Genomic DNA, 11,262 nt, shown 5'->3' on the forward strand with positions numbered 1-11,262 from the left:
TAGAACTAGAACTTTCTCATAATCTCCCAACAATGACACAAAATAAAATCTTGAATCAACTCTATTTCGTTCAAGTAGTAACAAAACACGAGTCACGCCTTAGTCGTTCAACTTAGCATCATCAATATTTTTTCCTTCGTCATCAGTTTCTTTTTTACTCATTTTTCAATACGGTTAATGTTCCTTCTAATCGACCAAATGAATCGGTCAAAATCGGATTTTTTTCAAAATCGTATAAACGTTCGATTATTATCAAGAATTAGTTTAAATAGCTATTGGATAAAAAATTGAGAACGTTTTCAGTATAGACCACGTTTAGCTTCAAACGAAATGGCATAATTTAATAACTCTAGATACAGATCCTCTTATGGTCAATCGATGAATACAATTTTTAAGAAAAAATAACAAAGCGGCGTGATCAACGCTGGGTTATGTAAGAGAATTACGTATCGTGGAATACAATAGCTGGAGTGCACGTCATCGGAGTGAAAGGGAGTATTTTGCTCGAATCCGCTTCGCACAAAACGCAAGGTTACGAGCTCATGAGTCCAATCACTGATCACTGATTGCGAGCATCCATATTTATGTGGATACGTCGCATGTTGTCGCACGTGTACGACGGATTGATTTCAGGCATGAAGTAGAAAAACGCGACATCATTCCACGAGTGACAGAATAACGCCAATCAACAAAAGAATCGGGCAAAAGGTGCGCATGTAAAACGGGGTAAAAGCCCGCGAATTTGGAAACGGAGCTTGGTCTGGACTCGAAGAGGAAGCGGTTGCTGCACCAGTCGCGCCATCGTGGCAAACCACTCCATTATTTTATATCCTCGTGAAATTCGCTTTCGGAAAAAAAGGGCGCAAAAAATCAATGCGCAGTCGGGATTGGCCGGCTGTTTGGGGTGGCGAGGGATTCGATTGGTCCGCGCTTTTAGGGGTGGCGCTTAAAGATGAGCTCTCGCTATGTCATCCCCTATATTGATCCCAACCTCGGCAGGTAAGCAAAGGCCCAGGATTTTTCTGTCGAAAGGATCTCTGTTGTTGCAGAACGAAAAAAAGCTGTTCGTGTTACGCGACACGGTTCTTTTTCTTTTTCCTTTTTTTTTCACCAAAATCTTCGACTCGAAGCGTATTCGAATCGGGTGCCTACGCCTAGGAAAATTCAACCCGAATACATGCTTTGAGGTGTGAAAAGTATAGAGAACAACAGAGATCAAGCTTTCAGGTATAAATAATACCGTTCTTCGATAATCAAACAAGAACGTATGATTGTGATCGTAGTTATTTAAACTCATGTTTATGAGACACTGGGAATAAAAAATTCAGATAATGACACGCAAGTTGGAAAAAATGAAAAAAGAATTACACAACATGAAACACGGATAAAAGGAATAAGGCCTGGACTTATGCACAATGCACATACATGCAATCGAGTATTTGAATGAAATTTTTTTTTCCATTTTTAGGGGTGCGTAATGCAGTGCAAGCAAAAATAACGAGGACGTATTTTTTGTGTTTCGTTAAAAATGATAATTTTTTCATGTTACAGGTGATTGAATTTCACTGATTTCAATATATATATAGCTATATCTCGACATCGGTGACGTCACAATGTTATAGTTTTCGATCTGTTATATTAATGGCAATTTTGATTCGATCGAAAAAATAAAAAATACGTCCAAAGTATTTTTTTTTTCCCAATCTACAAGAACATGAAATAAAAAAATTTCATTCAAATACTCAATTGCGAGCCCTTAACGCGGATATTAGATATCACGCATCGTCGGTTCGAGGACAGAAAGAATAACCGTAATGCCTCATGTGGAAATTTAATTTTCGGACGCTAGCTGGCGGTGAATTCAACCAAGTTGACGTTATGCCGGGTAGTTTACTTTCACGAGAGCTCGTATAGCTCTGATATATGTGGGCGAGTGACGCTATGCAGGGGTTGCAGGGGTTGCAGGAGTTGCAGGGGTAGGGCGGCGATATTATACGTCTACACGTTACGTACGTACGTGCATGTCCCGTATGCCATACGAGTGTAACCCACGTCTGCTTACCGCTACGCAGCACATACGCTCGAATGCGGCGATTCTTCCCGATATTCGCGTAGTAAATACTTCCTTGTGTATTTCAGGCACAAGCCTCTGGAACTGACGATCCCTACATTGTAGCACAAATTGTCCGTTTTGTCATATGGGCTTGGATGCGGGGACGTAATATGTGTACGTTGAAAAAAAAATTTATCGAACCGAACAACTTTTTTTTTTTATGACTTCCAGTTTATTTGCTTCGAACAACTTCTCGCTAAGGGCAACGACTTTTTAGTTGAAACGAAAATATTGAAGCATTGATTCGTATGCTGTATGCTTTCGAGTTCGATGCATTTCAAACAAGTACATAGTTATTTAATTTTGGAACAAAAACTTCGCTTGAATCAACAAATTTCATTTAGTTCGTGAAAGAATAGTGATTTAATCGCTGAACATGTCGGTTCGAAAGTACCGAGAGATTGGAAATAATAATCCTACGCTTGCTGAAATATCAACGATATTGCAAGATGGTATATTTGGCTCAATGTGATGTTTGTCCGACATAATCAATGATAACTATGATCAAAGAAATGTGTGATGTGTTGAAACAAGAATTTGTTTCACAAGACAGGTTGCGATATTCATTTGAGAAAATTATTTTTTTCATCGGATCATACGTATAGCTACTTCAAACAAAAACAAAAAAAAAACTCCATCCGAGTAAATGAAGATATGTTTGAGTGGAACCAAGGAAGAGTTCTTGAGCTGCTGTATTTGCCACAATTAATTCAAGTTATTGACTGATAGAATGGAATATCACTTTTCTCAGTTTTAAACAATCATGTGTAGTTGAAAATTGAAAGCGGATACTTGAAATTGACTTCAAGAACTCTCGGTACCATTGCATAGGCGCTTGCAATAAATGAATCATTGTTTCTACGAAATGAACATTATTTCACCGAAATGATATTTTCGTTTATTCGATAGTCTTCTGATATTTTGACGTGCATGTTTCCCGCTTGAAAATTAATTAATTTATGTAAAATGGGTAAATTAAAACCCCAAAAATTACAATTTGCCTTCATTAAAATTAAAAACTGAGGTTGTGTGGTGATAAAATGGCGCCGAGAACCAGGCTCTGACGTCACGATGACATTTTCCAATACCTATATCCTGTTATTATTGAAGAATTAAAAACTGGTGGGTATAAACCCACAAAAATTTACAAAAACATGACTTCGTTGATAAATGTGGTGTTGTAGGTTGTTACGCTCTGTTATTACGGTTAGCAAACTTTTCGAAAGCAAGGAACCAACAACGAAGCAGCTAAAAATGTTGTCTGAGAAAGTAAATCAAAACTATTTTTTACTTATATTTATTCTTATAATGTTGGACACCTTCTCCGTGGAAACGTCATTGGGAACGGTAAAATACTACCAGGATTGCCATTACTAATAGGAACTGTTGCAGTTTGAATAATATTTTGATGATTAGGAACTACTCGTTAAAGATACGTATATCGTAGTTGTACGAGCATTTTTCACCTGCTGATAGTTTTTTTTTATTTTCATTCGTACGACTAACGAAAATTGAAAAGCTACTACAGCTATAAATTTGGACGTTTAACTGTCCATTGCAATGAAAACAACTAATTGTAAGTACAAATAGTAAGTTCAAATAATTAAATAGTGCTGCTCTTGTTTCAATGCTTAAATTCTCATAGCAGAGCAATCGTGAATTTACTAGAGTTTAGTGATATGTAGCGCAAAACGTGCTCGTTACAACCTAACGCATGTCTGAATATTTCTCTTTCATTTCAGTGAACCAGTTTATTAACTGAATATTAATTGTTGAAAATAATTAGCAAAGGTAAAAGTAATGAGCAGTGTAATAGAATCATTGTCAGTTTGTGTAGAAGAACATTTTGAGAATATACATAAATTAATGCTGTTATTCGTTCAAGCAAAATGCTCTAATTTTGCAGCAATTAATTAAGTACGTGAATACGTTTTTTATAATTGTTTAGTCAATTTTGGAGAGAATATTTGCTCTATTTTGATCGTTAGACAGAACAGAAGTATTTGGAGAAAGTTCAGATTTACTAAGGTTAAAAAAAAAATACACATTTTACAATAGACGAATCAACTTACAAACGTTTTTAACTGGAGTGGAGAAGTAATACAGATATAACGAGCATTGTTATAAATACAAGGTAACAACGAGAAATGGGAAACTATTTTTAGATTTTTCACGCGATCATGAAGAAAATCGCTGGAAACCTCTTTTCCGATTCTGACAAATTAATAATCGTCTCCGTTTCAAACTAGGCGGCCTGTATATGCTAAGTAGGACGTCTCATATTTAGGGTGTTGACGAATTTTCCCCAAATCAATCATTTTCAAAGATGATAACTATAATTAAATAAACAAAAATTTATCCAAAAGATCGTGAAATACCCTTCAAATTAATGTCACGTGACGTTTTTTGTTTATTACCATTCGGCTGTAAATTTCGTTGGTTGAATTTTTCGAATCTACTTCGCCGTCGACGATTAATTATAGAATTTAAAATTGTCGATTGATATTTCACCTGCAATGTGTTCGGTTTGACATGGAATGACTTATAAATACAAGGGACGAAAAACTGTTTACCAATTTTGGGCTGATATTTCGTCGGCCGAACACACGATTCGAGTCTAGACAAACAGCAAAGTCAGAGTTATTTACCAATCAGGATCAGAGGCTGTGACGATGTATTCGATTCAAAATAAATAGTGACAAGTTCCGAGCGGATTAGTGAGGCAGTAGGCTCACAACACTTGAAGGAGACGGTCCAATTTAAATCTGTGCGAGAGTGTAAATTCCGAAAGTGTAATGTGAATACCGAAAGTGTACTTTAATGAGAAAATCCTCATCAGGTAATTAATCAACAGTCATTTAGTTCGACGCTTGATATAAAGAAAAAGGAAAGAGAATGAAAAATCATTTTAAACGGTCCAAATGGCACATAATAATATTATTCCTTATCATTGCTTTATTTTTCATATATTTCTCTATTTACAATGCTTGTCAGTTTTTTTTTTTTTAACTTTAATTATACTTTTATTCATACACACTGTGCTGTCCATTTATATTTGATATTTAGAACTATCAAGCCAAGTTTGTTGACTTGAAACGAGTAGAAAGGATTCATTTTATGTTATATGATAAACTTGATACACTGAGAGAAATTTTTAGTTCCAGTTACCGCTCGGTCCTTAACTATTTTCATTTTTTACCGCAATCGAAAACTATATTTCCAGGTACAAAATGAAAATTAGTTTTCTGTTACCGGAAAATCTAGCATCCGTTACTATTTTTTCTCGTTACGATCACTGTTACTATATTTTCTTGCAACTGTTGCGAAAGTTTAATGCTCGTGCAACAATAAATTTACGTTAAAGCCTTATTTAACTAAAAAAGTAGAGTAAACCTCGGAAACTGATTTTGCGTTGCAATTACCAAAAAAGTATCGAAAACAGCGCAAAATGGTTAAGCGTACCTCGTTTTTCGTAATTCCAAAAATATTCAAACAGTTTTTTTTTAACTATGCCCGTTTTACTGAATTTTTCTAGTTACTATAACAAATGAAAGTTGAATGAACGAATCAATAATCTGCTTTTCTTGACACTGTCTTAAATTATATTGTGCATTTTTCTTGTTGGTCTCTTTTATTTCATACTTAATTGTTATTAAAAACGTTACAGAGCGATGGTGGCTAGGAGGATGAGGACAGGGAATCGGAGGATAGCAGGAAGCGAAGGGAGGAATTGCCGCGTTCGCAATTCCAATACAGCAACGTACGAGTATAGCGCGTAAGTTATTAAACTCGCAGCCATACATTGATATATTATTTTCATACAGTCGTGCGGATGCATAACGCATGATGTTGATATCTGTAAACTGATACGGAACTTACGTCGGTATGATATGGAATTTTTCCGAAAGTTTTCGATTTTTCTATTTGTGGTGAATTTGAATGAATTCTTGAAATTTGCGAAACAATATTTCATATAAACTTGTACGACAGGTACTTGACATTAACTTACTTCAATTCGGAAGTGGGAAACTTTTTTCGCTCGAGTTTTCACTCACCGAATAAAACCTCTATTGAAGCATGATTTTGGTACGTGCGGTAGAATTTGCAAATTTTCTTAATCAAATTTTAATTTTACATCAAACTTTGTACGGTCTTTATTGTCTATAAATCAATTAATCGTTCTTTCAAACTTTTGGAATAAATGATCATGTATCAATTGAAGTTTTTCTATGCTGAAAACCAAAGAGTAGAGAATGAAAAAAATTAAATAAATAAATGAGAATGAATAGAAATCAAAATGGAATCGCCGTGGTTTCCGGAAATCATTTGGCTGATCGTTCCAAATGACAATACTGCCAATGCATTGGTGTTTTCCAGAACTGCCATTGTTGTTCAACTCAATCTGAGAGGGTGAATACTAGAGAATTTGCGATATAAGTTTTTCATTGGTTCGGCCAATTTTTTTGCGTCAAATTGAAAATCTCACAGAGTTTTGTGTCAAGTTGAGCGAGATACAGCGTAGTCATTAAAGGATAGAATATAAACAGAACATTAGGTTTTGGTGTCCAGTTTGACTCGGTCAAAGTGACTCTTTTACTTAAAGATCTGAAGCGAATACCTGAGAAACCATTTGGAAAATTAATATTTCCGGGTGGCAGGAGGAATGTAGAAAGATTAGAAAATAGAAGCCAAAATCTGTTTTATATGATTTCAAAATTTTTTACATTTCAAATTCAATGCAATGGGTTTTGGCGACTTTTAAAATTAGATACCGTGATCCTTTTACATCGATTTTGATTTTTACGTATTTTCACCCCCACCTCGAAAGAAAAGTATCGGTATAAACTGGAACCAATTGGAACTTGTCGGATGATGTAAATTCATTAGTAAAAACGACGTATTTTTTGTGTAAATTAAATTTAAAAAAAATCCAGATCAAAACAGACTGCAACATCTTGCCTCGGTTTTGTGTACAAAAATACGACCTTGGGGTAAGTTATTAGTTACACAGTTTTATCTTAACATTTTCAGAGAATTTCGTATTCTTGCCTCCGCAATAAAAACAAAGAAGTCATATTAGACAATATATGACATTCGTTGTTATTAAAAAAAAATAACATCACTCATTCGTTTGGGAAAAAAAATAATACAATTCGAAAGAAATAATCTACAACATCTAAGAATAACCATAAAGGTTATTAACAATCAACGCTCTCATGTCCTACCGTAAAAAATCAAACTTGATGCTTTTTGCGAAAATAAACCCCTATAATTTTCCTGTGTCTCGATATTCATAAAAGACGAAAGGCACAAAAATCGTTAAATCTTTTGCAAAATATCACGCACGAATTGTGTGCATCACAAAGCAGTATTTTCGGACCAGTTTCAGGCAGCATGGCGTCAATGTCATTCTGCAGTTACGGAGCTGATGCAGCAGAGAGTTGGGAACGGGGGTGGAAGTTGTGTTTTGCTCCATATTTCGCGCGAGTTTCCGTGGGGTGCTGGCCTCGGTTGATGGATTAACTCGCGACCCGAGTGGAAGGCAGCAAGGACTGCTTGGGAATTATTACTTTCCCTTTTTTTTCATTTCTTGTTTTTTTTTGCCTCATATATTCCAACGTGCCGAGCCACCGCGGCAGAAACTGCAAGGAGCCATTCGCCCAAATTCTTGAATACGTAAGGCTACTTTTCTGCGTCTAAAAAAATACTTCTGTGAAATATTCGGACTCATTCCTCACTGAGAAGGACGATGAAAGGTATAAAAAAAATTTTTGAATCAAGGACGTACCGGGGGCGTGAAGTCGAATGAAATGAAAAAATTTAGGTACAAATGAGACAAAGGTTTAAATTCAAAATTGGCTCAACGGAAGAATTATGTTTTGCAAATGGAACAACAATATGTGATTTTTTCAACAACGTATTATCAACTGAACTCTTTTTTTAATTCAATTTCCAGTTTTTAATTTTTATTGTTGGATAAAACGGTATATCCTATCGATAAAATATAAATGCATCAACTTCGGTTTTTTTTTTTTTTTTTTTTTTGATTTCAGTAATTTTGGTACTAGATTGGACATGTTAGGATGTTTAATTTTTTTTTGTTCGGTTCGTTTGTTTTCGAACTCCTGTCATGTAATGGGCATATGTTTCGGTATCATAAAGATCACGCGAAAAAACTGATCTCTGAAAACTTCTAAATAGTGAGATGGTGCGATTTTTTAAAAAAATCGTACATTCGTGAGGCCTGAAGTAATAATCAAATCGTCGTATTATTATCAAGAGAAAAAAAATGCTATTTTAGACTTTTCAAAACCATATGTTAATTAATTTATTGAAAATCAATTACATTTTCCTATTTATAATATCAATCCTGACTTGTGGAAAACAGACAAGCGTTATTTGAGATGTGTAGAATTATTAAAAAACTTGAAAGTCGATAACGATATTGCGGCTGGAGAAATAACTTCGATCGAAACGTGTATAACACCAGCTCTACAAAAAATGAAAGGAAAAACAACTTTTTATCCAAATTGTTCAAAGTTATCGTAAGACACATACCAATTTCATTCCCATGAATTTTCAATAAATTAAATAACATTAAATTTCGCGTGATTGAATCTGAAATAAAATTTGTTTTCTCAGTAATGTGATGATTTGATTGGAAAAATTGATTATATAAGGTAATCGCGATATGTGCCAAGATACTTCATTCGTTGAAGTTCGTGTTAATATTGTATTTCAGCTGGACATTAGATACAAAATTGCACCAAGTTACCTTTAGTAATTTTTCTCGAGATTTATTATTTGACTTGATCTTTCTAGTTGACAATAAATTATTTTTTCATTGCGCGAGCTTCGGACAAAAATATGTACATTACACAAGCTCGATGCGTTCCCTAATCGTGACTCGCCTTAAGCCTGATGATATGCAACTGCGCTCACACTGACGTGTGTTTCTCGATATTAATTTGGCGCCAACGCTGTTTCATGAGAATAAAAATGAAGAATCTAAGAGTGCCCGGGCTTATTCACAAGTTATTTGACGAAAAATAAATTAGGGGGCACCCGGGTTTGAACCGGGGACCTCTCGATCTGCAGTCGAATGCTCTACCACTGAGCTATACCCCCAATTGAGGATGTTGAGAGAATGACCCGTCTTTGACTCACACTCAATGCCCACGCTTTTTCTGACGTCGTTGATCCAGTCAGATAGCTCCTCTGGTTATGGATGTCGTTACTGCACCCACTCGTTGTCAGACGCATAACGAGAGTGAAGTTAGCGCTGGTCTTTAGCCCGGTCGTTATCGAAACTCTTCGTGTCGCGTCGGCGCAAAAATTGACTGCAGACAACTCTGGAACCAAAAGACTCCGCAGAAATGTTTAGACCTATAAAATTTGTCAGCTAAAAAACCTTCGCGAACAGTTTGGCTGTTAACTGTATGAGATGGTGATTTTACAAACCTACCAATTTTTCATCGTTCTTATTTCCTTTCCATTTTTGCACGCTGTTTTCGAATAAAGTGAGATACAGTGAGATGAATCAGACGATCTTGCGAAGTAAAATTTAAACACCCATAAGTATGTTGGATTTATAGGTTGCATTGGAGATTTGAACACTATGGGTCACACTCATATTTAGTGTAGATTTAAGTTTAATGAAACTTAAAGTGGGCGGTACTCATGTTTGATGGCAGTGCAACGTATATTGGAAATCGCACGTGGTTACCTTTATCGGGCTTGGGAGATAATCAGACAAACAATTTGACAGAGCTCTGAAACGACTAAAGATGGGGATTGAAATTTCCAGGTCGAAAAGTCGGCTACGATCCAATATGAGAAACTTCTTTGGCCTGATTCGCGTTCCGGTTCATTTGTAGCAGACAATTTTTAGCAACTAGTGATGTCAAGTCTGGGTCAAGGGTATTTATGACCTTCATTGTGAAAAATTTTATTTGTTACAGTTACTGGAAAGTTATAGTAAATCGGGCTGCATTAAACAAACGGTTCTAGAATTTGCGAAACTAAAAGGAGATGTGGCACAACTATTTAGCGTTGTTATAGTTGTCAGTACAAAATTTTGTTTGTTTGATTTACCGCATTTTTCATGCAAGTAAGGCCTTAAATTTTACTGTCGTACGAACAACAGATCCTCGCAATAGTTAGACAAAAATATAGTACGAATGGCCATAATCAAAAATGACAATACCGCATACTATATTTCTAACTACAAAACAAAACTCATAATCATTTTCTACCCAGGACTGCATTTTCGTGAGAACAAAATCGGAAAATTAAAATATCCAAATACTGTACAATAACTTCAACGAGAAATTTGTCTCAGTGTAGTTTTTTCAGAAACCCATAAAAGCAGATAGTGAAAATAGACTGTCTGGTATAAGCGGAATGCGCGTAAGGAGCGAAAGCACATTTTAATATCTCGTCTTTTGTACGTGCACAACAAGAGAGTCTTGAAAAAATCCGCCCTGTTTACGGCAATATATGTACTCGCGTGTGTATTGTGTAGCAGGGTAAGCAGGCGGTGTGCATCAATGACGTCGGTAGACGAAGAGCTACCTCGTTCGAACGATTCTTCTCTCTTCTCTCTTTCGCACTGTAAAAGAAACCTTTCAGCGTATAAAAGAAGAAAATTCTCGGGGCTATAGTGCCCAACAACGGGCATTACCGACTGCTCCGTGGTAGTCATGGTTCGATGTGTAATCCACGTATTGTGCCAGCCCAGCCCTCATCAACCGAAGAGATTCGCCCCGCTCGCCTTGCCCGCCCTTCGGAGCTTCGAATCATCGCATCTCGGTTTCCGTATGCAGATATATGGAAATAACTAGGAGATGCTATCGAATTAACTTTTTTCGGCGTATGCTTTTCGTTGCAGTCAATTGTCTTGAAACTGATTTCAAAAATGGCGTCAGATCTTGGAAATTTTCAAAAATTCAAGATGGCGGATCTAATATAGCGGAATTCATCGTTTCTATTCATACGGAACACCTGCAAACTTGGAAAGCTTTTTGCTAAGTCCTCACTGGGAGGTGACGATCACTCTCGACTCGACCTGCAGCGCTTTTATGGCATGGTTAAAGTGATCGCTGTGATCAGGGTATATCATCGCTAACGATAATGGCGGATTACCGGAA

The 11,262-nt window shown here is 36.1% G+C and overlaps 1 non-coding gene across 1 annotated transcript; it reads right to left on the reverse strand.

The window, feature by feature from the left end:
• Positions 1-9,169: 9,169 nt before the first annotated feature.
• Trnac-gca lies at positions 9,170-9,241 on the reverse strand. The gene has a single exon. It is a non-coding gene; the product is annotated as a tRNA-Cys (tRNA).
• Positions 9,242-11,262: the final 2,021 nt, after the last annotated feature.

The sequence above is a fragment of the Neodiprion fabricii genome, chromosome 2, assembly GCF_021155785.1.
Source record: "Neodiprion fabricii isolate iyNeoFabr1 chromosome 2, iyNeoFabr1.1, whole genome shotgun sequence".
Lineage (NCBI taxonomy): Eukaryota > Metazoa > Arthropoda > Insecta > Hymenoptera > Diprionidae > Neodiprion > Neodiprion fabricii.